Here is a 25,857-nt window from a genome sequence, read left to right on the forward strand (position 1 = left end):
GAACCTCTCTAGTGCCACCATTCCCACAACACTGCCTTCCCTTGCAGTGGCAGCTCCCAGTTATTCAAAACGACCTTTCCCCAGAGGACAAAGAAGAAGCATAGACTGCACTTCAGCCTTCTTCCCAGGTAGAGAAAGGGCCAAAACCTGTAATGTCATCTCCCCTTGGTCTGGCTGGACTGGGGCTAATCACCACAAACCTACAGTGGCCCAGGCCTCACCTCCCCTACATTCACCTCCAGTCCTGAAATCCTCTGAATCCTTCTTTCCCAATCCTATTTTAAGTGAAATATGGCAGCCTAGCCTATTAGAATGTTACAAAACAAATACAAAAAACAAACAAACAAAAAACCCCAAACATACCACAAACCAAACAAAGTAACTCTCTACAGTGACCCTTGTGGGCCTTGTGGGTGCCAACTCCTTGGGGGAAAGTCACTGGCGAGCTTCCTGGAGGGAGATAGGATCAGCTTCTTGGAAGAGTCATGAAGTCACACTGTGTTGGGCTTCTTGTAGCCCTGCTGACATCCCTGGTGGGTCTCCCTGTATCACAGAGCTGTAACAAAGCACTCTGTGCTAGTGGTGTGAGCAAATGTCTCATTCAGGAGCTTGCCAATGTGGGCTGGGAGAAGGAAATTGTTCCTGCTCTAAAGAGTGTATGCTGTGTCTTGGGGCACTTTGGGACAAGTGCTGTGATTGTGGCGGTATGTGTCATCCTCGGAAGTACAGTGACACTCCTCCCACTTCAAAGAGCACAGTAGAAGAACTGCATGAGCCTATCTCCTCTCTCTTCAGGGCTGTCACAGAAGGAGACACCCAGTTGAATTGAAACTTTGTTTCCTTCCCTCTTGCAGAAGAACTTTCAGAACATGAGAACCTGGTTTCATTTTTAGAAACTGTGAACCAGCCTCATTACCCAAATGTGTCTGTTCCTAGCAATAATGTTCATGCCCCTTATCCCAGTGACAAATTGCACCCGTTTACTGTGGTCTATTTTGATGACCGCATGTCCATACATCAGTGTAAAATATCCTGTGAGTCTATGAGAGCATCCAACTACTGCTAGTTTCATAACACCCGCTGTGAGTACAACGGTCCCAAATGGGTGGACTATGATAGTATGACCATCAAGTCTATGAAATGTATGTGTTTTTTTCAATATATTAATTAAATTTTGTTGACAAGTTGTTGTACGAAAGGGGTACAATTACATACTAGGGCAGTGAGTACATTTCTTGTGATATCTTACACCCTCGTTTTTCTTTCCCTTCCCTAGATCAGGTAGGCATACATACAATACCCAGTGTACCAAAAACATATGCAGTAGCCTCGTGGCATACGCCAAAGGAAATTCAGCTAGAACTTTAAATATAATGACAACACAAGAGTTTGCTTATCCTTGTCTTATATGATCATACATATATAGCTTTTGAGCTATTGTGATCCACTGAGAGGTCTATTTTAGACCTTTCTATGTTTAGCAGTTGTTTGGTTTTAGTTACATAATGTAATGTCGCTGACCCAAACCTGTGGGAAATACCATTTGACCAGAAGTTTTTTGTTTCACAGACTTGGTCTTTAGTACCCCCCCACACACCTTAATAGTCATATATCAAGGAGATCATGCCCTTTTGTTTTCTGTGTTCTAGGCTCGTCTCACTCAACATTAATTGTTCAAGTTCTGACCATTTCCTTGCGAATACCAATATTTTATCATTTCTAATTGCTGTGTAATATTCCATTGTGTATAGGTACCACATTTTTTGGATCCATTCATCTGTAGAGGGGCATCTGGGTTGTTTCCATATTTTGGCTATTGCGAATTGTGCAGCGATAAACATGGATGTGCAGATGTCTTTTTGATGTCCTGAGAGCTGTTGTTCAGGACAGATGCCTAGGAGTGGTATGGCTGGGTCATAGGGTAGGTCTATGTTGAGCTTTTTGAGGAATCTGCATACTGTTCTCCAAAGTGGTTGTACTAGTTTGCACTCCCACCAACAGTGGAGAAGGGTTTCTCTTTCCTCGCATCCCCTCCAGCATTTCTTGTTGCCTGAGTTCAGAGTATAGGCCATTCTACCTGGAGTGAGGTGGTCTCTCATGTTGTTTTTATTTGCATTTCCTTTCCTGCCAGGAATATTGAACATTTCCTCATATGTTTCTTTGCCATTTTTATCCCTTTCCTGTGAAGTCTCTCTTTAGCTCCTTTGCCCATTTAATAATTGGTTTACTGGGCTTGGAGGGGTTTAGTTTTTTGAGTTCTCTGTAGATGACGGATATTAGGCCTTTGTCTGTTGCTGTGCTGGTGAAGATCCTTTCCCATATGATTGGCTGTCTTTGTAGTTTGGTGGCCTTGTCTTTAGTTGTGCAGAAACGTTTTATTTTATAGTGGTCCCATTTGTTGACTCTCTCCCCTAACTGTTGTGCCCCTGGAACTCTATTCAGGAAGTTCCTTCCTGTGCCTATAAGTTCTAGCGTCTTTCCTACTCTGTCCTTCAGTAGTTTCAAAGATTCAAGTCTGATGTTGAGGTCCTGGATCCATTTTGAGTTGATCTTGGTGGATGGTGATAGGCTAGGGTCTACTTTGGGTTTTCTACATATGGCTGCCCAATTTTCCCAGCAGCAGTAGTTGAAGAGGCTGTTTTTTTTCCATTGTATGTCTTTAGCTCCTTTGTCAAATATCAGCTGACTGTAAGAATGCGGCTTTATTTCTGGGTCTTCTATTCCATTCCATTGGTCTTCAGGTCTGTTTCCATACCAATACCAGGCTGTTTTTGATATGATGGCTCTACAATAGAGCTTGAAATCTGGTATTGTGATACCTCCTGCACTACTTTTTTGCCTGAATTGCTTTGGCTCTTCTGGGCGTTTTGCTGTTCCATATGAATTGATGGGTTGCTTTCTCTATTTCAGTGACGAGTGTAGCTGGGATCTTGATGGGATTGCATTGAATTTGTATAACAATTTGGGCATATGGCCATTTTCACTATGTTGATTCTGCCTACCCATGAGCATAGGAGTTCTTTCCATCTCCTTGTGTCCTCTTTGATTTCCCTTTTTAGATTTTTATAGTTCTCATTAAATAGGTCATTCACGTCTTTAGTTAGGTTGATCCCTAGGTAATTTATTCTTTTTTAACTATTTTAAATGGTATTATTTCCATAATTTCCTTTTCTGCTTGTACATTGCTGGTGTACAGAAAAGCTGCAGACTTTTGTGGGTTGATTTTGTATCCTGCTACTTTGCCACAACAGTTTATTAAGTGTAGGAGATTGGGGACTGAGTTTTTTGGGTCCTTTAGAGATAAGATCGTGTCATCTGCGAATAGGGATAGTTTGATTTCTTCTTGGCCAATGTGGATCCCTTTGGTGCCCTCCTCTTGCCTTATTGCTATGGCTAGGGATTCCAGCACTATGTGGAAAAGAAGTGGGGAGAGTGGGCATCCTTTTCTTGTTCCTGAGTTTAGGGGGCTGGTTTTAGTTTCTCCCCACTTAATATGATATTAGCAGTTGGTCTGTTGTATATGGCTTTTATTGTTTTAAAGAATGTTCTAGGGCTGGGGATATGGCCTAGTGGCAAGAGTGCTTGCCTCGTATACATGAGGCCCTGGGTTCAATTCCCCAGCACCACATATACAGAAAATGGCCAGAAGTGGCGCTGTGGCTCATGTGGCAGAGTGCTAGCCTTGAGCAAAAAGAAGCTAGGGACAGTGCTCAGGCCCTGAGTCCAAGGCCCGGGACTGGCCAAAAAAAAAAAAAAAAAAAAGAATGTTCTATCCCTGTTCTCTGCAGGGCTTTTAACATGTATGGATGTTGTATTTTGTCAAAGGCTTTTTGGGCATTGACTGAGATGACGATATGATTCTTGGTCTTAGCTCTGTTTATGTGATATGAGCCCTGATCTTATGGATATGAGCCTCTTTTCTTTTTTTTTTTGTAAGTCTTGCGAGAGGTCTGTCAATTTTATTTATTTTCTCAAAGAACCAGCTTTTAGTTTTATTTGTTGAATGATCTTTCTATTTTCAATCAGATTTTTCTCTTCTTTAGTCTCTGTGATCTCTCTCCTCCTAGTCATTTTAGATTCAATTATTTCTTGTTTCTCCAAATGTTTTAGTTTCATCGTGAAGTTATTCACCTGCTCTGCTTCCATTCTTTAATGTGTGTGCTCAGGGCAATGATCTTGCCCCTCAGCACTGCCTTATCTGTATCCCATAGGTTTCTTTGTGATGTATTTTCATTGTCGTTGTAGCTTATGAATTTGTTAATTTCATCCTTAATTTACTCTGTGACCCAAGTGTTAGATAACAGTGAGGGGTTTAGCCTCCAAGTATTTGTGTAGCCTCTGTGGTATCCTTTGTTATTGAAGGTTATCTTGATTCCACTGTGATCAGATATAATACATGGGATGACGTCAATACTCTTGTATTTGCTGAGGTTCTTTGTGTGGACTATGACATGATCTATTTTGGAGAATGTTCCATGGGCTGCTGAGAAGAATGTGTATTGGGTCTCTGTAGGGTGAAAAACTGTGTACAGATCTGTCAGATCCATTTGGGATATGGTGTTACTTAGGTCTTCGGCTCCCTTGCTAATCCTCTGTGTGTTGGATCTGTCTCCTGGAGAGAGTGGAGTATTAAAGTCTCCCACTATGATTGTGTTTGGGTCTATCTTGTTCTGTAGATCTGTGAGAATTTGTTTGACATACCTAGGGCCTCTTGTGTTCGGTGAGTATAAATTTATCACCCTGATGTCTTGACTTTGGATTTTTCCTTGTATTACAATGTAGTGCACTTCTTTATCTTTTTGAGATGAACTTAATGAGAAGTCCAGCTTGTCTGAAATCAGGATGGCTACCCCAGTGCGTTTTCTTGGAAGAGCTTGCTCCATCCTTTCATTCAGAGCCTGTTTTTGTCCCTTGCTGTAAGGTGGGTCTCTTGAAGACAACAGATAGCAACTTTTTGTTTACGGATCCACTCTGTCAGTCTGCTTCTCTTTATCGGAGAGTTTATACCATTTATATTCAAAGAGATCCTGGATAAACGTGTTTTTTTCCCTTCCATTTTCCTGTTTGGCTCTTTGTCCTCTCTTTCTTTCTTGTCTTTATTGAGCTGCTCTTCCTGTTGGGCTCTGGCTATTGTAGTTTTTTTTTCTGTTTCTATCTGGGGGTCCTGTACATTTTCTGTTGGGTGGGGTTCCCCTCTTATAATTTGCTGTAAGGCTGTTGTTTTTATTCACATCATCCTTTAGTTCCTCTTTGCTATGGAAAGATCTGGTTTTTCCCTCGACAGTGAATTCTAATTTTGCTGGGTATCTAATTCTGGGTTGGCAGTTGTTGGCCTGGAGGACTTGGATTTTGTTCTTCCAGGCTCTTTGTGCGTTGTAAATTTGTGTGGAGAGGTCTGCCGTGGTTCTGATCTTTATTCCATTGTAATATAGCTCTTTCTTTATTTTGGCTGCGTTCAAAATTTGCTCTTTATTCTTGAGATCTGAGGTCTTGTTAATTATGTGCCTAGGGGAGGATTTTCTAGAGTCTGGTCTGCCAGGTGTCCTATAAGCTTCCATTATTTGGGTGAGATTATCCCTTGTGAGATTGGGGAAGTTTTCTGCAATAACTATTGAATATGTGTTGCATCCTCTGCTCTGGTACTCCTCTCCTTCATCGATTCTGATTATATGCAGATTATATATCTTCTCCCTGTCCACTATCTCCTGGATTGGTCTTCCCTGGAGTTTGACAGTTTCTTGGAGTGCAGTAATCTTCTGGTCCTTATCAGCTGCATCGTCGTCCAAAAGAGAGACTCGAGATTCAAGATGATCAATTCTTTGTGATGTGGCATCAAGTGTGGTTTGCATTGAGGCGAGTGAGATGTGTATGGTTGCCAGATCAGCTCTCATTGTGGTCATTTCTTTTAATGAGTTGTATTTTGAATCTATTTTTTCATGCATTTTGTTTCTCAGGATGTTAAAGTCTTCTTTAATGGAGGAGCAGACTGTATCCATTTTTGCTTCCATTTCTTTCTTGCTGAAGGTCCTTGGAGACTTCCATTCTAAACTCCTGGAACTGCTTTCTGAATTCAGTCCTGAGGCTTTCAATCATTTCTTTTATCTTAGTCTCGGTTGTTTTTTTCTTCTCCATCTTCTCGTGAATCTACTGTGGGGGCGGTATGAGTGATCCCCAGCAGGTTCCAGTGTCTGGAAGGTGGTTGGTGCCCACAGGCTCTCTGCACCTCTGCTGTGGGTGAGGGGGTGGGGCGTGTGCTCAGGCCCAGGTGACCCTGCTAGGCTGGTATTGCACACCAGCAAGCCTGTGACTGTTGTTCAAAAAGCCTGCACGGACCAGGGCGCCTCAGGTGGCGCTCAAATGCCTACCAGTCCCTGGGTCCCTGCTGGGGGTGGGGGGTTGGTGTGGATAGATTCAGGCTCCCCAGCTCGGGCTTTGGGGTTGCTGGCCTAAGTTGTCTCCCGGTCACTTTGTTGGGCGCTGCTCCACCCGCTGCTAGCTCCTGTGTCCTCCCAGGAGCTGTAGGGTCATAGAACCACCAGATATGGGGCTCTTTTGTTCATTCGGGGTAGGAAGGGGGAGGGAGGGAGCTCTAGCTTCTTTGTTCCCTCGTGATGAGCTCCACTTGAGGTTTTGGGTCTCTTCTACAGCTGATCTCCTGGGCGAGGGGTGGGGGGGAACAATGGGGAACTTACTGGTCCTGGATTCTGTGTATGTCCTGCGCTGCTGTGGGCTTTTCCGGGCTGGGGTGTGGAGATGGATCGTTTGGCGGTGGCGGTCTCGGTTCTCCCGTCCTGCTCTCCCTGTCTGCACCGCCTGGTTCCCCTGCTGTTGTTGTCTGGTCCCGGCCATTCGGTCCCGAGCCTCCAGTCCCGAGCAGCATTCTGTCTCGGACCAGTCTGCGCGCAGTGTGGAGCTCGTGGAGCTCCTGCTGTCTGGACTTTGCACTCGCGGCGGCTGAACTGTATGTTTTAAAGAAGAAAAAATGTAAATAGAAAGCATCTTAGTCAGAAAGAAATGTGTACGTATGAGAGTTCCTCAGAGAATCGACCCGTGGCATCAGAGTGCCAACAGGTTATGAAGATGTCAAGAATCTGGATTGCATTACCTTTAAGGTATGGTATATCCAGGGATGTCTTCAGTTACAGAGTTATAGCTGCTCTTGTTCTTTATTCCCCACTGGTAACATAGCTTTACCTTTGGACACTTGAATAACTTTGGTCATAAAGGCAAAAGGTACACAGAGAATTCCTAAAAGATCTGATTTTTTTTTAAACATAAAGCCTGATGATCTTTTCTATGGTATTCAAAAGCTTTCTGTCTTCAAAACTATAGCATTAAACTGTTAACATGAGCAATGGTTTCCCGACCTGGTACTGAATATGTCATTCTTCATTGGTGCCTGATAGTGTTGATGTACTCTGTAAGTATAGTAGATATTCAAATATATTACTGTTACAGCTCACATGAAAAATCACCATAGGAAATTGAAGTTAAAATTCTTTACTTCGGCTTTAGAAAGTGAAAGCTTACTATATTTATATTTTTAAATATATAATAGAATGTATCCTGTAATACATATGCTTTACTGAAAATTTGTCATTCTCTTCCATTCCCTTCCTGAAGTGCTGATATAGATAATAGAGTTATCCCTATGAATTTCAGGGTACATTCAGGGTATGTACACCTTTCAAACGACACTAAGTACATGTGAGATTAGGTGAATAGCCAAGTGAGGTATTTGTATGAGCTAAGATGTCAGCTTTGAGAGCACTGGGGCTTTGGAATGATTGTCCACTTGGATTCCACATGGGTCCCAAGGGAAGAACCTGTATTCCTATAGGGAGCAGCATAACTAAAGGTGAAGCTTTACTGGGAGAAGAAACTAGCTTACCACTAACAAGTTGGTGCCTAGTTCAGTAGACACTGTGTCATCAACGGAAAACTGAAGATGTGTGTCTACAAGAAAGGGTAAAAGTGCAGGGAACTGTAATGGGAACCACTTACAGCTGATTATGTTAATTGCTTTGGTTATTTTGTAATTTTTCATTTATTAAAAATGGACTATATCTGATGGTCTCTTCCTTCCTTCCTTCCTTCCTTTCTTTCTTTTTTTTTCTGCCAGTCCTGGGCTTGGATTCAGGGCCTGAGCACTGCCCTTGGCTTCCTTTTCCTCAAGGCTTGCACTCTACTTCTTGAGCCACAGCGCCACTTCTGGCCATTTTCTATATATGTGGTGCTGGGGAATCGACCCCAGGGTTTCATGTATGTGAGGCAAACTGTCTTGCCACTCAGCCATATTCCCAGTCTGCTGTATTTTATAAACGCATATCATTCTAGGAGGCTAGAATGCTCTTCACTGAAAATATCCTACACAGCTATGCAAACAGCTTTTTTTTCAAACAATGTTTCAGTAGAGATAAGCTGAAGTACTGTATGTCCTTCATAGGAATAAAACTCCACCTTCGAGTCAATCTAAGACATTAATATTTCTATTACACGGAGAAGTCTATGGATCGCAAATACTTTTTTATAACACATATTTTAGTATATAAAAATAGATCATGGGTCTGTGGGTATGGCCTAGTGGGAAGAGTGTTTGCCTCATACACATGAAGCCCTGGGTTCAGTTCCCCAGCACCACATATACAGAAAATGGCCAGAAGTGGCGCTGTGGCTCAAGTGGCAGAGTGCTAGCCCTGAGCAAAAAAAGAAGCCAGGAAGAGTGTTCAGACCCTGAGTCCAAGCCTCAGGACTGCCCCCCACCAACCCCAAAAAAGATCATGTTTTTGGATACACTTTTATATTCATTATTTGAACACTAGTGGTAAGATTATTGGTAACACTGTAAATATTATAAAAATTAAAGCCCTGGGGCCAGGGCTAGTGATGGAGTGCTTGCCTAGCATACGTGAAGGCCTGGGTTCGATGCCTCAGTACCATATATATAGAAAAGGCTAGAAGTGGCACTGTGGCTCAAGTGGCAGAGTGCTAGCCTTGAGCAAAAGACGAAGCCAGGAACAGTGCTCGGGCCCTGAGTCCAAGCCCCAAGACTGGTAAAAAGTGCCTGAACCAGGGGCTGGGAATATGGCCTAGTGGTAGTGTGCTCGCTTCGCATACATGAAGCCCTGGCTTTGATTCCTCAGCACCACATATACAAAAAAGCCACAAGTGGTACTGTGGCTCAAGTGGTAGAGTACTAGCCTTGAGCAAGAAGAATCCAGGTACAGTCTTCAGGCCCTGATTTCAAGCCCCAGGACTGGCAAAAAAAAAAATAAAAAGACGAACAGACTGAAGAAGAGGGAGAGAGAGAGACAGAGACAGAGACAGAATGAAAATCAGATGTGTTTTTGTATTTTTACCAAATTGGGGGCTTGTGAACTCAGGGCCTAGGCACTGTCCCTGGCTTTGGGCTCAAGGATTACACTCCACCTTCTGACCCCCTGCACCACTTCCAGCTTTTTCTATTGCTGTGCTCCAAAGGGATCCAACCCAGGGTTTCATGCGTGCATGCTTGGCAAGCACTCTACCACTAAGCACATTCCCAGTTCTTGGGTGGGTTGGCACTGGGGTTTTTTACCCACCTGCTCACAAAAGCCACATTCAGTAATGGCTGGCCTGTGACAAGTTCCCTATGTGATAGAAAGATTTCATTCCTCGAGGTGACTTTGTGCTCACCTATAACATGGCAGCCATTGCTTCTTCCTAGTACACAAGGAATAGGATAGCCACACAGTAGCAGGTGAGGGGTAAAAAAGAATCAGAAGTCTAAATGTCCTGTAGCACAGAGTCCATTCAAGTCTCAGTCATAGTAGGACATATAGGCCAAGTTCAATGTTGAAGGTTCCTCGCTCATTCTGGTGAGGACAGTCTGGCCACCATTTGTCCAGGAAGGACCTGACATGATTCCATCCATATCTAGCATATCTACCGAAATGACAGTTGTGTCCCGATATTACGCTATCCTGGCCTTTCCTTACTGGATAATTGCATTATGGTAGAGGCCCTCCTGCTCTATGCACTGAGCTGTTTTTCTCACAAGGTCCTCAACTCCCCATTCTTGATACTTAACCAGCAGGATCCACACAAGTGTCAGGCCATGTAGAATGTTTGCAAGAGGGATTTAAGTGTGCAAAACATGGTTTGCTCTCAGAAGTTGTTCTGACATTGTGAGATGTTAAAAGGAGCCAGGAGGTCAGTGATGGGCTTCTTTGGGGGGCAGAACTTTCCTAGCATGTTGGACATGTGTCTTCCAAAATGGGTACCTGGAGCATGCTAGAGTGAAGGCGTCATGGGTAGTTCCAGTACCAGTGCTCATGGGCACAGTGGACTATAAGGAGGGCTTGGCTCCACCATTGCCACTGTGACTCATCTGAGGAGAATAGGTCCTCCATTTTCTCCTGCCACAGGTCCCCTGGGAGCTCAGGACATGGAGGGCCCTCAGACCTAGTCCTGCTGTGAGGAGAGGTCTGTTTCAGTGCTGTGCTATAGCCCACAGTGCTCCCTATATTGGCAGGGCTCAGTGAGGGGCTTGAGTGACACACCAAACTGGCTCCCGGGACAGAGTTGCTCTTTCGGTAGGAGGAGGGCTGCCACCTCTTGGGTAGTGGGAAGCGGCCCAGACTCCAGGAGCTCTACAGGGAAAGAATACCATCAGGTAGCCCAAGGGAGGTCCCACCTTGCTGACCTTCCCTATGGTGTGCAACGTGTGAAGATCTTGACATGAGCTTGGGGGAGAGTAGCTTAGTGCCCACTGTGGGTGGCAGGCTCAGGTACTCTGTCTGGGAGTTAAGTATGAAGGGCAAGCTTTCTTCAGCACTATGTGGGCATACCTTAGCAACACACACTTGTGAATAAGCCTGCTTCCCAACTACCAGGGTATTACCGTCAGCAGACATCACTGCAAGTTGTACATGGTCCACTCAGGGAAAAGCCCCCTCCATGCTTGTGCAGAGCTATGGCAATGTGGTTGTGTTAGCCAGGCTTTCCTCATAAGGGACAGCGATTGAGACTGATAGGAATGCTTTCCTCTAACAAGGCCGGCTCAGTGGAATTCAGACTGCTCAGAGTGAGCTCTTCTGTTCCACCTAGTGAGGCTAGGTCTTGTCCACTCTGCCTGGCCTCACCTGAATCCTCTATAACCTCTGGCTCTTCTTTCATGTGAAGGTGGAGGGACAAGCGCCCAAGTTGTGTCTCAGCCCCAGGTTCTGGATTTTGAGGCTTAGTTTGAGCGCCCTGCTGAAAGCTGGAGGGCTCTGTCTTCTCGGATAGGACCTCCCGACCCTCAACCTGGATTGTGACCTGGGGAGATGCCCCCACCAAGTTGAGAGTGACACTGGGTACAGTCAAGGTTGATGAGCACCCACTCGGGAAGCCCAAAGTCTGCCTGGCCAACTCCTTCGAGTCCCTCTAAAGTCTTCCCTCCCCAAGGCCCCAAGCAGCGAGAAGAAGGCGCCTTGTCGGTGCACGTGTAGTTGTTACCCTTCCTCTCTGCTAGCCTGGGGCCATGTGTCAACATAATTCCAGGTGGTGTAGGGATGAACTTGCAAGAACCCTTCCTGGCCTGAAGAGCCTCACAGAGGATCCCTATTATAGGTGCTCTAGGGCCGACAAGGAATTCGCGAGAAGCTCAACTCCGGTGTTGGGTCTGCTTTCCACAGCAGCATGCAATGCCTGTGCACCAGGGCTTGCTCAGGACAGTGCAGCTGCCTGGAGACCTCAGCAGGAGTCCCATTACGACCTGGCCAACGTGAAGGAGCAGGCTCCCTCCACTTCTGGTCATTCAGAGCTGGATTGGGCAGCAGTTCCTGCCCAAGAACCTTACTACCCTCCTCTTGTGAGCAGAGAGATTGGACACAGCCGGAAGGTGCCTCCTGCCCTGAATGGACTTCCCCAGCTGATGTCGGAGCAGCTCACCAGGATGGATGTGGTGAGGGCCTGGGCAGGGCTGCATGTGGGGGCTTGGGTTTCCTGTGCCCTCTTCTGCCCAGGCCCAAGCTTCCTTTCCCTGGAGCCCAAGGATTCTTGCCCCAGCCCCAGCACATCTGGCACCTGTCTGTCTAGGACCATTTGGTTATGTGCAATCCCTAAAGAGGAGAGCCCTGCTGCCCTGCCTGGAAATGTGTGGATTCAAGCCTTGGAGCAGAAAGAGAGGCAGGCAGGATACAGCTCAGCCTAAAGTACCAGGAGCCAGTGGTCTCCTCACTCCCTTGGCAGGCACCTGATATGGACCCGATGGGAGCCAAGCCTGGGATGGGAAAGGGTGCTAGTTTTTGTGGTAGGACTTATGCTACTGGTTTTGGACCTCAACATGTGCTGGCTGGGCTTGGGCAAAAGAAGTTTTTGCCGGGGTCTGGAAGGCATTTGGGAGGACTGAGCGCACTTGGGCAAGCACCACTGTCTCCTTCCCAACTTAGCTCCCTTGGAGTCCCTGTGGGGCTTGGTGTGCTGGGCAGTCAGCACAGCAGATCCAGAGAATCCAAGAAGTTGGAGTGTACTACTCCCTGCTCTGAGCTCCAGAGCCATTTGTCTTTCTGTGTGTGTGTGTGTGTGTGTGTGTGTGTGTCTGTTGTCTGTCTGTCTGTCTGTCTGTCAGGGATCCCAGGCCTGGGCCTGGGCACTGTGCTGTGTGACAGGACCTGGTGACCCTGGCCTTTCTCCCAGGAGCTCTTTGTGAAGGCAGAGCCCAACCAGTGCCTGGGGTCCATGTGGTCCCGGAGATACAACAAGGGCAAGCCACGCCTGGCCCCTAGCATCCAGGTCATCTTGATACACTTTAACAAGGTCGTGTCCTTGGTTACAACCCACTGTCTTGGGGACCTCAGCATGAACACCTCAGTCAGGGCGCATCTGCTGGAATTTTGGATCCAGGCGGCTGAGGTAGGGGATGAGATGTACGGCCTCTGGCCTCTCGCTGTCCCTTCCCATCTCTCTCTCCTGTGCATCTTGGAATTGTGCTCAGGTCCTCTGTGGAGCACAGTCCCATCTTGCCAGGCCCATGCTTAACAGGGCCAGCCAGTCCAAGGCCACCAGTGGTGGGCTCTTCCCTCTATCCTGCTCCTCAGCCTTTGGGGGAGCCCAAACGCTCCCTGGGATGCCTTAGCTCCCTGCCAAGCCCTGCCATTCCAAGGATCCCCTCTAGTTCTGGGTAAGTGGTGTAAACAGTGCCAGCGAAGGCTCACACAATCTTCCTCCTCAGGGTTGCCGCGTCCTGAGGAATTTCTCCTCACTGCACGCCATCATGTCTGCCCTGCAGAGCAGAGCCATCTCTCGTCTGCACAGGTCATGGCAACAGGTCTCCAGGTGGGTACCTATTCATCGAGGAAATGCCCTGAGGGTCCACATGGTAGACAGCACCCTCCCTGACCTGGGGCCCAAAGTCCAGGCCAGGGAATGTGAATGGCACACTTGTTGCCTAGGCACGGCTTAGGCAGTCCTTGGCAGGCTCAGTCACTGAATACAGGCACACAGAAACACACGATTATTGGGTTTTCTGAGGTGGCCACACATCTGTGTCTTGTTGAAATGAAAGCAGCACTGACTAGTGGAAGTGGGATAGCACAGCTTTCTGCCAGGAACAAGAAACTGCTCATGGGCCATGGGTCCGGACACTCAGGGAAAGGCTTTTGGACACTGTTGTGCTGCCCTGTGGGAGGCCTGCTGCCCATACAAAATGGAGTCCAACTGCCTCCTCCCACACCTTCACTCTGTCGCTCCTGCAGGAAGGACTTGCTCACATTCCAAAAGCTGGCCGAGATCACCTCTCCTGAAAACAACTACTCTAAGAGTAGAGAGCTGCTACTGAAGGTATGCTATGAGGAGGGGAAGGCAGAGGGCAGAGGTGGAGAGGGCACTCATGCTGAAGGGGTGTGGCCACATGGTTGCCCTTCTCTTGGGGAAAGGCAAGGGAGGAGCTGACTGATAGGCACTCTTGCAGGTCAAGAGCCCTGGAGTCCTTGGAGGTCTTTCTGGTTGGGACATAGAATGGGAAAACATGGTGGCCCAGGGAAGCAGAGGATCTCCAGGACTGGGGACTGCTTCTACCCACCCACATGTTGCCAAATGTGCTATAGGCCCCAGAACCATGGCTGCCTTTCCCCACATTAGGCTGGCTTGCGTGCAGGATGCCTCCACTGACTCCTGCCCCTCATTGTTTAGATACACTGTTCAGAATTGGCCTTCTCTGCTAGGGGCATTTCAGGGGTGCCCTTGGCCAAATGCATAAGGCCCCCCTTGGTTGGGGTGCAATCACCCAGAGCAGCCTTGCGCCGCCAGAGGCGCTGTGGGGCTCTGAATGTATCCACAGAGCTGATGCTGCTCATGCTCAGATCCCAGCTGAGAGGTTCCCAGCCCACAGCAGAGGCTGTGCATGGCCCAAGGCCTTGACAAACAGGGCTGGCCAAGTACCCCTAACTCTTGTCTCTCAACCTAACTCCAACTCTGACAAGAGGATATGGGAGGATTGCTGTTCCAAGCTAGCCTGGCATGGAAAGCTGGAAGATGACCCCCCAAATGGGGAAATGGAGCTGTGGCTCAGGTGGTAGCCTAGCCACTAGGAGCTTCAACCTTCAAAGGTCACCCCGACCGTGCGGTCTGCTAGTGGCAATGAAAACAAATTAGGAAAAGAAACCCCCAAAGAGGAAGGTGAGAAAAAACCAAGGCCTGGTTCTTCTTTCCTGAGCTCTTCCCATTTAACAGCAACAGAAGGCACATCCCCTCACATTCTGGACACATTGGTGTGCACAAGTGGGTCCTGGGATGCTCCTGTGCCAGCTGCGCACAGGTAGAGAGAGCTTCCTGCCCCAGCCCATGGGCCTGGGCTGCAGAGAGAGGGGAAGATATTGCAGGAGTCACAACCCCATCCTACTCAGCTGAGGAGAGCCAGGATGTTGTGGTCAGGAAGGATTGTGGAACGCCATGGCACCTTCCCTTTGTGCCGGGACGATCCTGACCCTCAGAGAAAAGCTAGCTGAGTGAAGTCTGCTGAGAAGCTCATGGACCCCTTCCCTACGGGCCTGAGGCCACAGAACAGCCCAACAGCCTTCTGTATCCTTCAGTTTTCTCCAGGAATATAGGAAGGGCTACACAGCTCCCAAGGCTGACCACCCTGGTTGGCTTTTGTCCTTCCTCCCAAAGGAGAAAGCAATGAACCCTGTAGAGTTCTGAGGAGGTATGACCCTCCCCCCCCCATGCCAGGCAGGTCAGCACCATTGGAGGCAGGCAGCAGAGGACCCTATCCAGTCCTCAGTGCCAGGAGGCGGGCTGTGCAGTTGAGGAAGCAAGCAGAGGAGGCCCGGTGTCCAGGGGAGATGCCCAGCAGTGAGTGCTGGGACCAAGCCTGAGCTAGAATTGGTCAGCTTGGCCATTAAAGGTTTGGCCCTGCACAGCAGCCAAATGCATAGCAGAAGGAACACACTGGCACTAGGAAGATGCACAAGACAGAGCCCTCACTCACAACATGTTTGATTCTGGCAGGAGACCCGCAAGCTGGCGAAGCTGCTCAAAGGAGGTCCTAGGCAGTCTAAAAAGATGGTGAGTGACTGAGACCTCGGCCAGGATGCCTCACTGAGAAAACGCTAGCCTTAACTAGCTCTGTTAGCCTTGGAGCTCATCCCCAAGGGTGGCAAGCAGAAGGGACGATCACGCTATGGGAGATGGGAGCCCTGATCAGTGAGCTGTCAGATGGGAAGGAGGAAGTACAGCCAGCAGAGCCAGGGCTTGGCAGAGTCTTGAGGAGGCTGCTGGGCAGTGGTGGGCTATTTCCCTTTGGACTCTGCATACAAAAGCCTAGTGCTGGACCTGTAGAGTTTGGAGTTGCAAGCAGCTGGTAAGGGCTGTGGACAGAGGGCTCACAGGTTCTCCAGGATCCCATGATGTGGGAGGCCCTGTGTGGGTGCAGGCTGTCTGAGAAGTCCATTGGGATTGGGGCAGGGTGGGCCCTGGGCTCTGACCATCACCCTGCCAATCCTACAGGGGATGATCAAGGGCATCGTGCCCTATCTGAGAATCTTCCTGAAAGATTTCCTCGTGGTTCACCTGGCCTACGTGGATGCCCAGGATGTGAGTAGCACAGGGAGCTGGCGTCCTGAGCTCTGGCACTGCTGGTGGCCTCAAGGCCGTGCTCTAAGCTGAGTGCAATGCCCCTGAGAGCAGGTGCCGCCCACAGCTGCCTGAGCCCCATGCTGTGGGCACAGAGCCCACCTGAGACTTCAAGTCCCATAAGGGAGGATCTGGGGCCCCACCTGGCAGCAGATTTCCTAAGACAAACAACCTGTGGCCCAAGCCAGGCCTATTCCCCTGAAGCCACAATGTTCCTCCTAGCACAGAAGGGTCAGTCCTCACACTGCCTGCACCTGACTGCATGCTCGGTGCCCAGCCCTCCACTCTGCTAGTTGGTCCTCTTTCTATGCATGCACATGGGATCCTGTGGCTAGAGGAGGCCCTGCTCAGAGGTCCTAAGGGCAGAAGGGCCCCATTCTAATTGCAATGCCCTCTGCCTTCTAGGAGAAAAGCAAAGAGAAGAATTTGATACGGGTGAGTGGTAGCTGCCTAGACAGGACAGGGCTGGTGGGGGCCAGCAGGGGGGTGCAGTCAGGCCTGCCCCTCTGCGCTTTTCTCCTGGGGGCAATGGCAGTAGAAAGAAGTGCTACCCCAGGCAGGGTGGGTTATGAGGTGGCACCCAGAAGATTCCCTGCTGGCAGGATGGATTGTAAGGACATGGCTGTGAGCTCCCAGGCAGCCTTGGGAGGCTCAGTGGATGTTGGGTGGCTAGAGCAGCAGAGGAGCTGGGTCCCTCCCAAGACAGCCTAGCCCAGCCCTGGCCAGCCCAGCCCTGTCACTGCCCTTGTGCTGTCCATGGCCAGGAAATCGAGATCCTCGATCAGATGAGAGAGCTGCAACGCAGTTGCCGCTTTTATAATATTCGAGTGGACCACCATTTTACTGAGTGGTTCAGGGGCCTGGAGCGGCTCAGCAAGGATGCCAGGTAGGTTGCCACTCTCCGGGGCAGCAAAAGGGGCCATCCCTAGGAGGGGCCAGAGGGACTGAGGTGTGTATCTGGGTGAGGGGGACGGGATAGACATTTTAGAGGGCCTAATGAGGGGTGGGTCACTAAGCTCCGACGCCCAGGTCAACTTGGGCTGGGAGCTGTACACAGCACTTGGTCTCCTCACGGGCATATTTGTCATAGCTACGAGCTGTCCTGTACGCTGGAGCCCTGCAGTCCCACTGACTGTCCAAGCAAGAAGCGCTCAGCCATTGGCAATCCTGACAAGAAGTAAGTGGATGGGCCCTGTCAGGCAGGGGCCAGGGCAGATGGGGGGCTGGGCAACCCGCTGGCCCCACAGGCTTGGGCAGACTTGGCCCAGGTGACAGCAGCCCTATTGATGAGCTCAGAGGCTCAGTTCTCTGGGCCTCACCTTCTTCCCCTATGAAGTCTCTGGGATCCATTCCTGAGAAGGGGTCAGATTAAGGAAAGCAGTGATTGCCAAGAAATTGGACTGGAGCTGCATGCTAGCAGGGTACTGGGGAGTGGGAACTTGAACTGTGCTTGGGGCTTGCACTTCTAGAACCTCTCTGATGCCACCATTCACACAACACTGCCTTCCCTTGCAGTGGCGGCTCCCAGCCACTCCAAATGACCTTTCTCCAGAGGACAAAGAAGAAGCTTAGAGCCTGTTTCAGCTTTCTTCCCAGGAAAAGAAAGGGCCAAAACATTAATATCATCTCACCTTAGTCTGGCTGGACTGGGGCTAATCACCACAAACCTAAGGTGGCCCAGGCCACACCTCCCCTGCGTTCACCACCAATCCTGAAACCCTCTCAATCCTTCTTTGGCAATCCTATATTAAGTGAATATGGCAGCCTAGCCTATTAGAATGTTACAAAAACAAAAAACACACCAAAAAAAAAAAAAAAAAAACCAAAAAAGAAAAAAAAATTTTAAAAGAAACAAAACCTCAACTCCGATTCACCACAAAAAAACAAAAATAAGAAAAAAAAAACACAAAAGAAGAAAAGAACCACAATAGAAACAAAACAAAACCCCAACCCCGCTTTGCCACAAAAAAAAAAAAAAGGGCTGGGGATATAGCCTAGTGGCAAGAGTGCCTGCCTCGGATACAGGAGGCCCTAGGTTCGATTCCCCAGCACAATATATACAGAAAACGGCCAGAAGCGGCGCTGTGGCTCAAGTGGCAGAGTGCTAGCCTTGAGCGGGAAGAAGCCAGGGACAATGCTCAGGCCCTGAGTCCAAGGTCCAGGACTGGCCAAAAAAAAAAAAAAAAAAAAAAAGAGAAAAAAAACAGAAAAGAAAAAGAAAATAAAAAACAAAACCCCAACTCTGCATCGCCCCCTGTGGGGCCGGCAGGAGGCAACTCTTTGCAGGAAGGTCACTGGAGCACTTCCTGGAGGGAGATAGGATCAGCTTGGAAGAGTCATGGAGTCACAGTGTGTTGGGCTTCCTCTAGCCCTGCTGACATATCTGATGTGGTTCCCTGTATCACAGAGCTGTTACAACGCACTCTGTGCTAGTGGTGTGAGCAAATGTCTCATTCAGGAGCTATGCCAGGGCGGGCCTGGACAAGGAAATTGTTCCTGCTCTAAAGAGTGTATGCTGTGTCTTGGGGCACTTTGGGACAAGTGCTGGGGTTGTGTTGGTATGTGTCATCCTCAGAAGTAAAGTGACACTCCTCCCACTTCAAGAGCACAGTAGAAGAACTGTATGAGCCTATCCCCTCTCTCTTCTGGGCGCTCACAGAAGGACACACCCAGTTGATTTGGAGCATTGTTTCCTTCCCTAGTGCAGAAGAACTTTCAGAACATGAGAACCTGGTTTCTATTTTAGAAACTGTGAACCAGCCTCATCACCCAAATGTGTCTGTTCCTAAAAATAATGTTCATGCACAGAAAACAAAGGGGCATGATCTCCCTGATATATGACTGTTAACAAAGGGAGACAGCGAGACAGTAGAGACCAAGTCTGTGTATACTGTATATGTTCTTGATACATTGTATATTGCATATATGTCTACCTGACCTAGACAAGGGATAGAAAAACAGGTCGTAAGATATCACAAGAAATGTACACACTGCCCTACTATGTAACTGCACCCTTTTTGCACAACACCTTGTAAAAAAATTTATGTTCAATTAATAAAAATAAAATAAAATAAATAATGTTCATGGCCCCTTATTCCGGTGACAAAGAGCACCTGTTTACTGTGGTCTAGTTTCATGACCGCATGTCCATACATAGTGTAAAATATCCTGTGAGTCCATGGGAGCATCCAAGTACCGCTGGTTTCATAATGCCTGCTGTTAGTGCATCGGTCCCGAATGCTTGGACTACAGAAGTTAGACCGTCAAGTGTATGAACTTTTATATTTCAAAGAAGACAAACGTAAATAGAAAGCATCTTAGAAAGAAATTTGTGCGCATGAGAGTTCCTCAGAGAATCGACCCGTGGCCTCAGCGTGCCAACAGGTTATGAAGATGTCAAGAATCTGGATTGCATTACCTTTAAGGTATGGTATATCCAGGGATGTCTTCAGTTACAGAGTTATAGCTGCTCTTGTTCTTTATTCCCCACTGGTAACATAGCTTTACCTTTGGACACTTGTATAACTTTGGTCATAAGGGCAACAGGTACACAGAGAATTCCTAAAAGATCTAAGTTTGTAACAAAGCCTGATGATCTTTTCTTTGGTATTGAAGAGCTTTCTGTCTTCAAAATTATAGCATTAAACTGTTAACATGAACAATGATTTCCTGACGTGCTACTGAATATGTCATTCTTTATTGTTCCCTGGTAGTGTTTATGTACTCTGTAAGTATAGTAGATATTCAAATATATTAGTGTAACAGCTCACATGAAAATTACCATAGGAAATTTAAGTTGAACATCTTTCCTTCATTTTAGACAGCGAAAGCTTATTGTATTTATAATTTAAAAATCTGTAGTAGAATCTATCCCGTGATACATTTGTTGACAGTACTTTACTGAAAATTTGTCATTCTCTTCCATTCTCTTCCCGAAGTGCTGATATAGGTAATGGTCATCCCTATGAATTTCAAGGTACCTACACCTTTTCAACAACACTAGATACATGTGAGATTAGGTGAATAGCCAAGTGAGGCATTTGTTTGAGCTAAGATGTCAGCTTTGAGAGCAGTGGTGCTTTGGAATGACTGTCTACTTGGATTTCACATGGGTCCCAAGGGAAGAACATGTATTCCTATAGGGAGCAGCATAAGTAAAGTCAAAGCTATACTGGGAAAAGAAACTAAACCCAGCACTAACAAGTTGGTGCCTAGTTCAGTAGACACAATGTGATCAGATGGAAACTGAAGATGTGTGTCTACAGGAGAGGGTAAAAATGCAGGGAGCTATAATGGGAACCACTTACAGCAGTTTATGTTAATTGCCTTGGTTATTTTTATTTTTTTTTTTTTGGCCAGTCCTGGGCCTTGGACTCCGGGCCTGAGCACTGTCCCTGGCTTCTTCCCGCTCAAGGCTAGCACTCTGCCACTTGAGCCACAGCGCCGCTTCTGGCCGTTTTCTGTATATGTGGTGCTGGGGAATCGAACCTAGGGCCTCGTGTATCCGAGGCAGGCACTCTTGCCACTAGGCTATATCCCCAGCCCGCCTTGGTTATTTTTGAAATTTTCCATTAATTAAATTTCTAGCTACATCTGATTCCCCTCCCCCCCCCCAGGGCCTGAGCACTGTCCCTGAGTTCGTTTTGCTCAAGGCTAGCACTCTACTCCTTGAGCCACAGCGCCACTTCTGGCCATTTTCTATATATGTGGGGCTGGGGAATCGACCCCAGGGTTTCATGTATGTGAGGCAAGCTCTCTTGCCACTGGGCTATATTCCCAGTCCCCTGAAGTTCTTTTTAAACACATATCATACTGGGAGGCTAGAATGCTCTTTACTAAAAATATCCTACACAGCTATACAAACGGCTTTTTTTAAAAACAATGTTTCAATAGAGTTAAGCTGAAGTACGATATGTCCTTCATAGGAATAAAACTCTACCTTCAAGAGCCAATCTAAGACATTAATATTTCTATTATACAGATAATTCCTTGGATTACCAATTTTTTCTAGGTAATATGGGAATTACAAGTACTTTAAAAAATACTTCTTTAAAACACATATTTTAGTATATAAAAATAGATCATATTTGGATACATTTGTATATGGATTATTTGAACACTAGTTGTTAGATCATTTATTACACTGTAAATATTATAAATATTAAAGCCCTGGGGCCGGGAATATGGCCTAGTGGTGGAGTGCTTGCCTGCCATATGGAAAGCCCTGGGTTTGATTCCTCAGTACCACATATATAGAAAACACCAGAAGTATCACTGTGGCTCAAGTGGCAGAGTGCTAGCCGGGAGCAAAAAGAAGCCAGGGACAGCATTCAGGCCCTGAGTTCAAGCCCGAGGACTGGCAAAAAGAAAGAAAAACAATAAAAGCCTTGATATTTTCCTGTTCTTTCCAATAAATCTAATGAACATTCAAGGTACTTTGGCCTTTTGAGAGGCTGAGGGTTAGCTCATTTATACAATTGATACTTAGATATTAGTATGTCCTTTTTTTTTTTTTACTTGAAGTACGTTTGTCTAAAAGTGCCTGAAATCGGGGCTGGGAATATGGCCTAGTGGTAGTGTGCTCGCCTCGCATACATGAAGCCCTGGCTTTTGATTCCTCAGCACCACATATACAGACAAAGCCACAAGTGGTGCTGTGGCTCAAGTGGTAGAGTGCTAGCCTTGAAGAAAAGAAGCCAGTGCTCAGACACTGAGTGCAAGCCCCAGGACTGGCAAAAAAATAAAAAGAACAAGACAGTGAAGAAGAGGGAGACAGGGAGGGAGGGAGGGAGGGAGGGAGGGAGGGAGGGAGGGAGGGAGGGGGACAGAGATAATGAATGAGAATCAGATGTTTTGGTATTTTTTGCCTAATTGGGGGCTTGTGAACTCAGGGCCTAGGCAATGTCCCTGGCTTTGGGCTCAAGGATTACACTCCACCATCTGAGCCCCTGCACCACTTCCGGCTTTTTCTATGTCTGTGCTGCTGAGGAATCCAAACCAGGGTTTCATGTATGCATGTTAGGCAAGCACTGTACCGCTAAGCCACATTCTCAGCCCTTGGATGGTTTGGGCCCTGTTTTTCTTACCACCTGCTCACAAAAGCCACCTTCAGGTATGGCTGAACATGCCTCAGAAATTTGCCTCTGACAAGTTCCCTATTTGATAGATTTCATTCAAGTTGACTTTGTGCTCACCTATAACATGGCAGCCATTCCTTCCTCCTAGTACACAAGGAAAAGAATAGCCACACAGTAGCAGGTGCAGGGATGAAGAAAACCAAAAGTCTAATGTCCTTTGGCACATAGAATACACTCTCAAGTCTCAGTCATAATAGGACAAAAAGGCCAAGTACAATGTTCAAGGTTCCTCGCTGGTTCTGGTGAGGACAGTCTGGCCACCGTCTGTCTAGGAAGAACCTGTATTGATTCCAGGCATATCTACCATATCTACCGATATTACGGTTGTGTCCCAATATTATGCCCTCCTGACCTTTCCTTACTGGATAACTGCATTATGTTAAAGGCCCTCCTGCTCTATGCACTGAGCTGTTTTTCTCACAAGGTCCTCACCTCCCCACTCCTGATACTGAGCCAGCAGGATCCACACAAGTGTCAGGAGGCCATGCAGGATGTTTGCAAGAGGGATTTAAGAGTGTAAAACATAGACTTTGCTCTCAAGAGGTGTTCTGACATTATGAGAAGAGGAGCCAGGAGGGCAGACCTTTCCTAGCATGCTGGACATGTGTCTTCCAAAATGGGTACGTGGGGCAGACTAGAGTGAAGGCGTCCTTGGTAGTTCCAGTTCCAGTGCTCATGGGCACAGTGGACTATAAGGAGGGCTTGGCTCCACCATTGCCATTGTGACTCATCTGGGAGAAGAGGTCCTCCATTTTCTCCTGCCAAAGGTCCCCTGGGAGCTCAGGACATGGAGGGCCCTCAGGCCCAGTCCTGCTGTGAGGAGAGGTCTGTTTCAGCACTGTCCCATAGCCCATAGTGCTCACTGTACTGGCAGGACTCAGTGACGGGCTTGAGTGACACACCAAACTGGCTCCCCGGACAGAGTTGCTCCTTAGGTAGGAGGAGGGCTGCCACCTCTTGGGTAATAGGAAGCAGCTCAGACTCCAAGAGCTCTACAGGGAAAGAATACCATCAGGTAGCCCAAGGGAGGTCCCACCTTGCTGGCCTTCCCAATGGTTTGCCAAATGTCAGATCTAGGCTGGGACGACCTGGACATGGGCATGGGGCAGAGTAGATTATGACCCACTGTGGGTGGCAGGCTCAGGTACTCTGGCTGGGAGTTAAGTATGAAGAGCAAGCTTTCAGCACTATGTGGTCTTTCCTTAGCCTGCTTCCCAGCTACCAGGGGATTACCTTTAGCGGACATCACCACAAGTTGTACATGGTCCACTCAGGGAAAAGCCCCCTCCATGCTTGTGCAGAGCTATGGCAATGTGGTTGTGTTAGCCAGGCTTTCCTCATAAGGGACAGCGATTGAGACTGATAGGAATTCTTTTTTCTAACAAGGCCTGGCCCAGTGGAATTCGGACTGCTCAGAGCAACGTCTTCTGGTCCACCTAGTGAGGTTAGGTCTTGTCTCTGACTGGCCTCACCTGAATCCTCCTAACCTCTGGTTCCTCCTTCATGTGAAGGTGGAGGGACAAGCGCCCAAGTTGTGTCTCCACCCCAGGTTCTGGATTTTGAGGCTTAGTTTGAGCGCCCTGCTGAAAGCTGGAGGGCTCTGTCTTCTCTGATAGATAGGACCTCCCGGCCCTTAACCTGGATTGTGACCTGGGGAGATGCTCCAACCAAGTTGAGAGTGATGCTGGGTACAGTAAAGGTTGATGAGCACCCACTCCAGAACCCCAAAGTCGGCCTGGCCAACACCTTCTGACTACATCCTCTAAACTCTTCCTTCCCGCAGCCCCCAAGCAGGGAGAAAAAGGCCCACTTGTTGGTGCACGTCTACTTGTTACCCTTCCTTTCTGCTAGCCTATGGCCATGTGTCAACATAATTCCAGGTAGTGTAGGGATGAACTTGCAAGAACCCTTCCTGTCCTGAGGAGCCTCACAGAGGATCCCTGTTATAGGTGCGCACCACATATGCATCATGCAGGCAGAAGAGGGTGTTTCTGGCCAGGTACAGCACTCCCCAGGGCAGAAGACAGCTGGATGGTGCTCCAGTCCTGAGATCCATTCAGGTCCATTAACTCACCCATTTCTGAGGCTAGCCCAGCTCTCTGTGTAGCCTGGCAAGGAAGGCAGCAGCCTCTTCAGGGCTGTCTGGATGTTGTCCTTGTATTGAATCTCAGGGAAGCAGTGCACCCAGGAACTAAGAGTTCCAATCTGGTCCTTGGCAGACACGTCTGGCTGTAGCCATTGGTGACACAGCTCATGAAGCCAGGCTAGTGCCTCTTGGGGTTCTCTTGCCTCTTCCTAGAGGAAGCACCAGAATTGGAGGTGTGCATCTCCAGGTCCCACAGGATGGCTTCTTACTCCTCATAGTTTTCCAGCTTCACCACCACACACATCTTCTGGAGGTTCGTGGCCAGGGAAGCCCAGCACAGTAGTTCCCATCAGGAGTACCAGGTCAGAGCTTGGAGGCCAGTGCCTGTCTCTAGGCAGGAATAGTATGAGGCGACTCAAGTAATAATGAAGGATCGGTGAATGCTTATGGATATCTATTATGTATTTGTTTTTCCAGTCCTGGGGCTTGGACTCAGGGCCCGAGCACTGTCCCTGGCTGCTTTCTGCTCAAGGCTAGCACTCTACCACTTGAGATTTCTGGCCTTTTGTGTCAATGTGGTGCCGAGGAGTCGAACCTAGGGCTTTATGTGTACTAGGCAAGCACTCTGGCAACTTGTCCACATTCCCACCCTCGATATCTATTATATGCTCTGCTGCTCCATCCTGTTTCCAGTCGAAGGCAGATGAGCAAACAGGTGCAGACAGGCAGGCACTATCCCGGGCCTGCAGGTCTGTAAGTCCTGGTTGAGTCTCCTCTTACTGGCCCTATTCTCCTTCCTTTTCCTCCTGAGTGCTGTGATAACAGATGTATGCCACCATGCCTGGCTCCCTGACCTCTGTGGCTGGGCCTGCACAGTGTCTCTAGACAGGCTGCCTCAGAGGCCTAGAAACATCTCTACCCCACATCATGCTTTCCACCTTCCCGCTCCAGCTAGTGGAAGCCGCCTCCTGCCTAAACATCAGCAGCATGGGTACCCGCTCCCTCACCGCTCAGACATTCTCTCAGATTTCTCCTCTCCTTCCCCAACAGCACTCGCTCCTGATCTGCTTGGTCCTCAGGGGCCGCCTCAGCCCGCCTAGTTCTCCCTCAGCCACCCTGTGCAATAGTCACCCGTGGACCAGCTCCCAGGCAGCCTCTTTCCCTGTCTCAGCCCCATCACTGAAGCCATCAGCCCCGAGATTTGGGGACCGCGGGGTGGGAGGTGATGTGGGACCTTCGGTGGACCAGGAGTCCCACAGGAAGGTCCTTGTGGATCCCGCCCCGTCCAGGTGGCAGAAGCTCTGAATCTCAGTTTCCCCACGTGCAGACCGGGGCGGAGCTCCCCCTGGTCAGCGAAGCTCCTGCACCACCTCCGAGTTCGGGGCGCAGCGCCCCAGCCTGCACGAAGCCCCGTGGTTGGCTTCCCCTGCCAGCGCGGCCTGACCTCCGCGCCTCCAGGTGGTGTCAGCCCCACGGAACGCTCGTGTCACTGCCCGCCAGGCGGCCAGGCTCGAACCTGCGAGGGATCCGGAAACCCAC

At 48.4% G+C, this 25,857-nt stretch overlaps 2 pseudogenes; both read left to right on the plus strand.

Moving 5' to 3' along the window:
* The first annotated feature begins 485 nt into the window (after positions 1-485).
* LOC125368191 lies at positions 486-17,752 on the plus strand (annotated as a pseudogene).
* Positions 17,753-18,360: 608 nt separating this feature from the next.
* On the plus strand, positions 18,361-25,623 carry LOC125368193 (annotated as a pseudogene).
* Positions 25,624-25,857: the final 234 nt, after the last annotated feature.

The sequence above is a fragment of the Perognathus longimembris genome, chromosome 20 (assembly GCF_023159225.1).
Source record: "Perognathus longimembris pacificus isolate PPM17 chromosome 20, ASM2315922v1, whole genome shotgun sequence".
Lineage (NCBI taxonomy): Eukaryota > Metazoa > Chordata > Mammalia > Rodentia > Heteromyidae > Perognathus > Perognathus longimembris.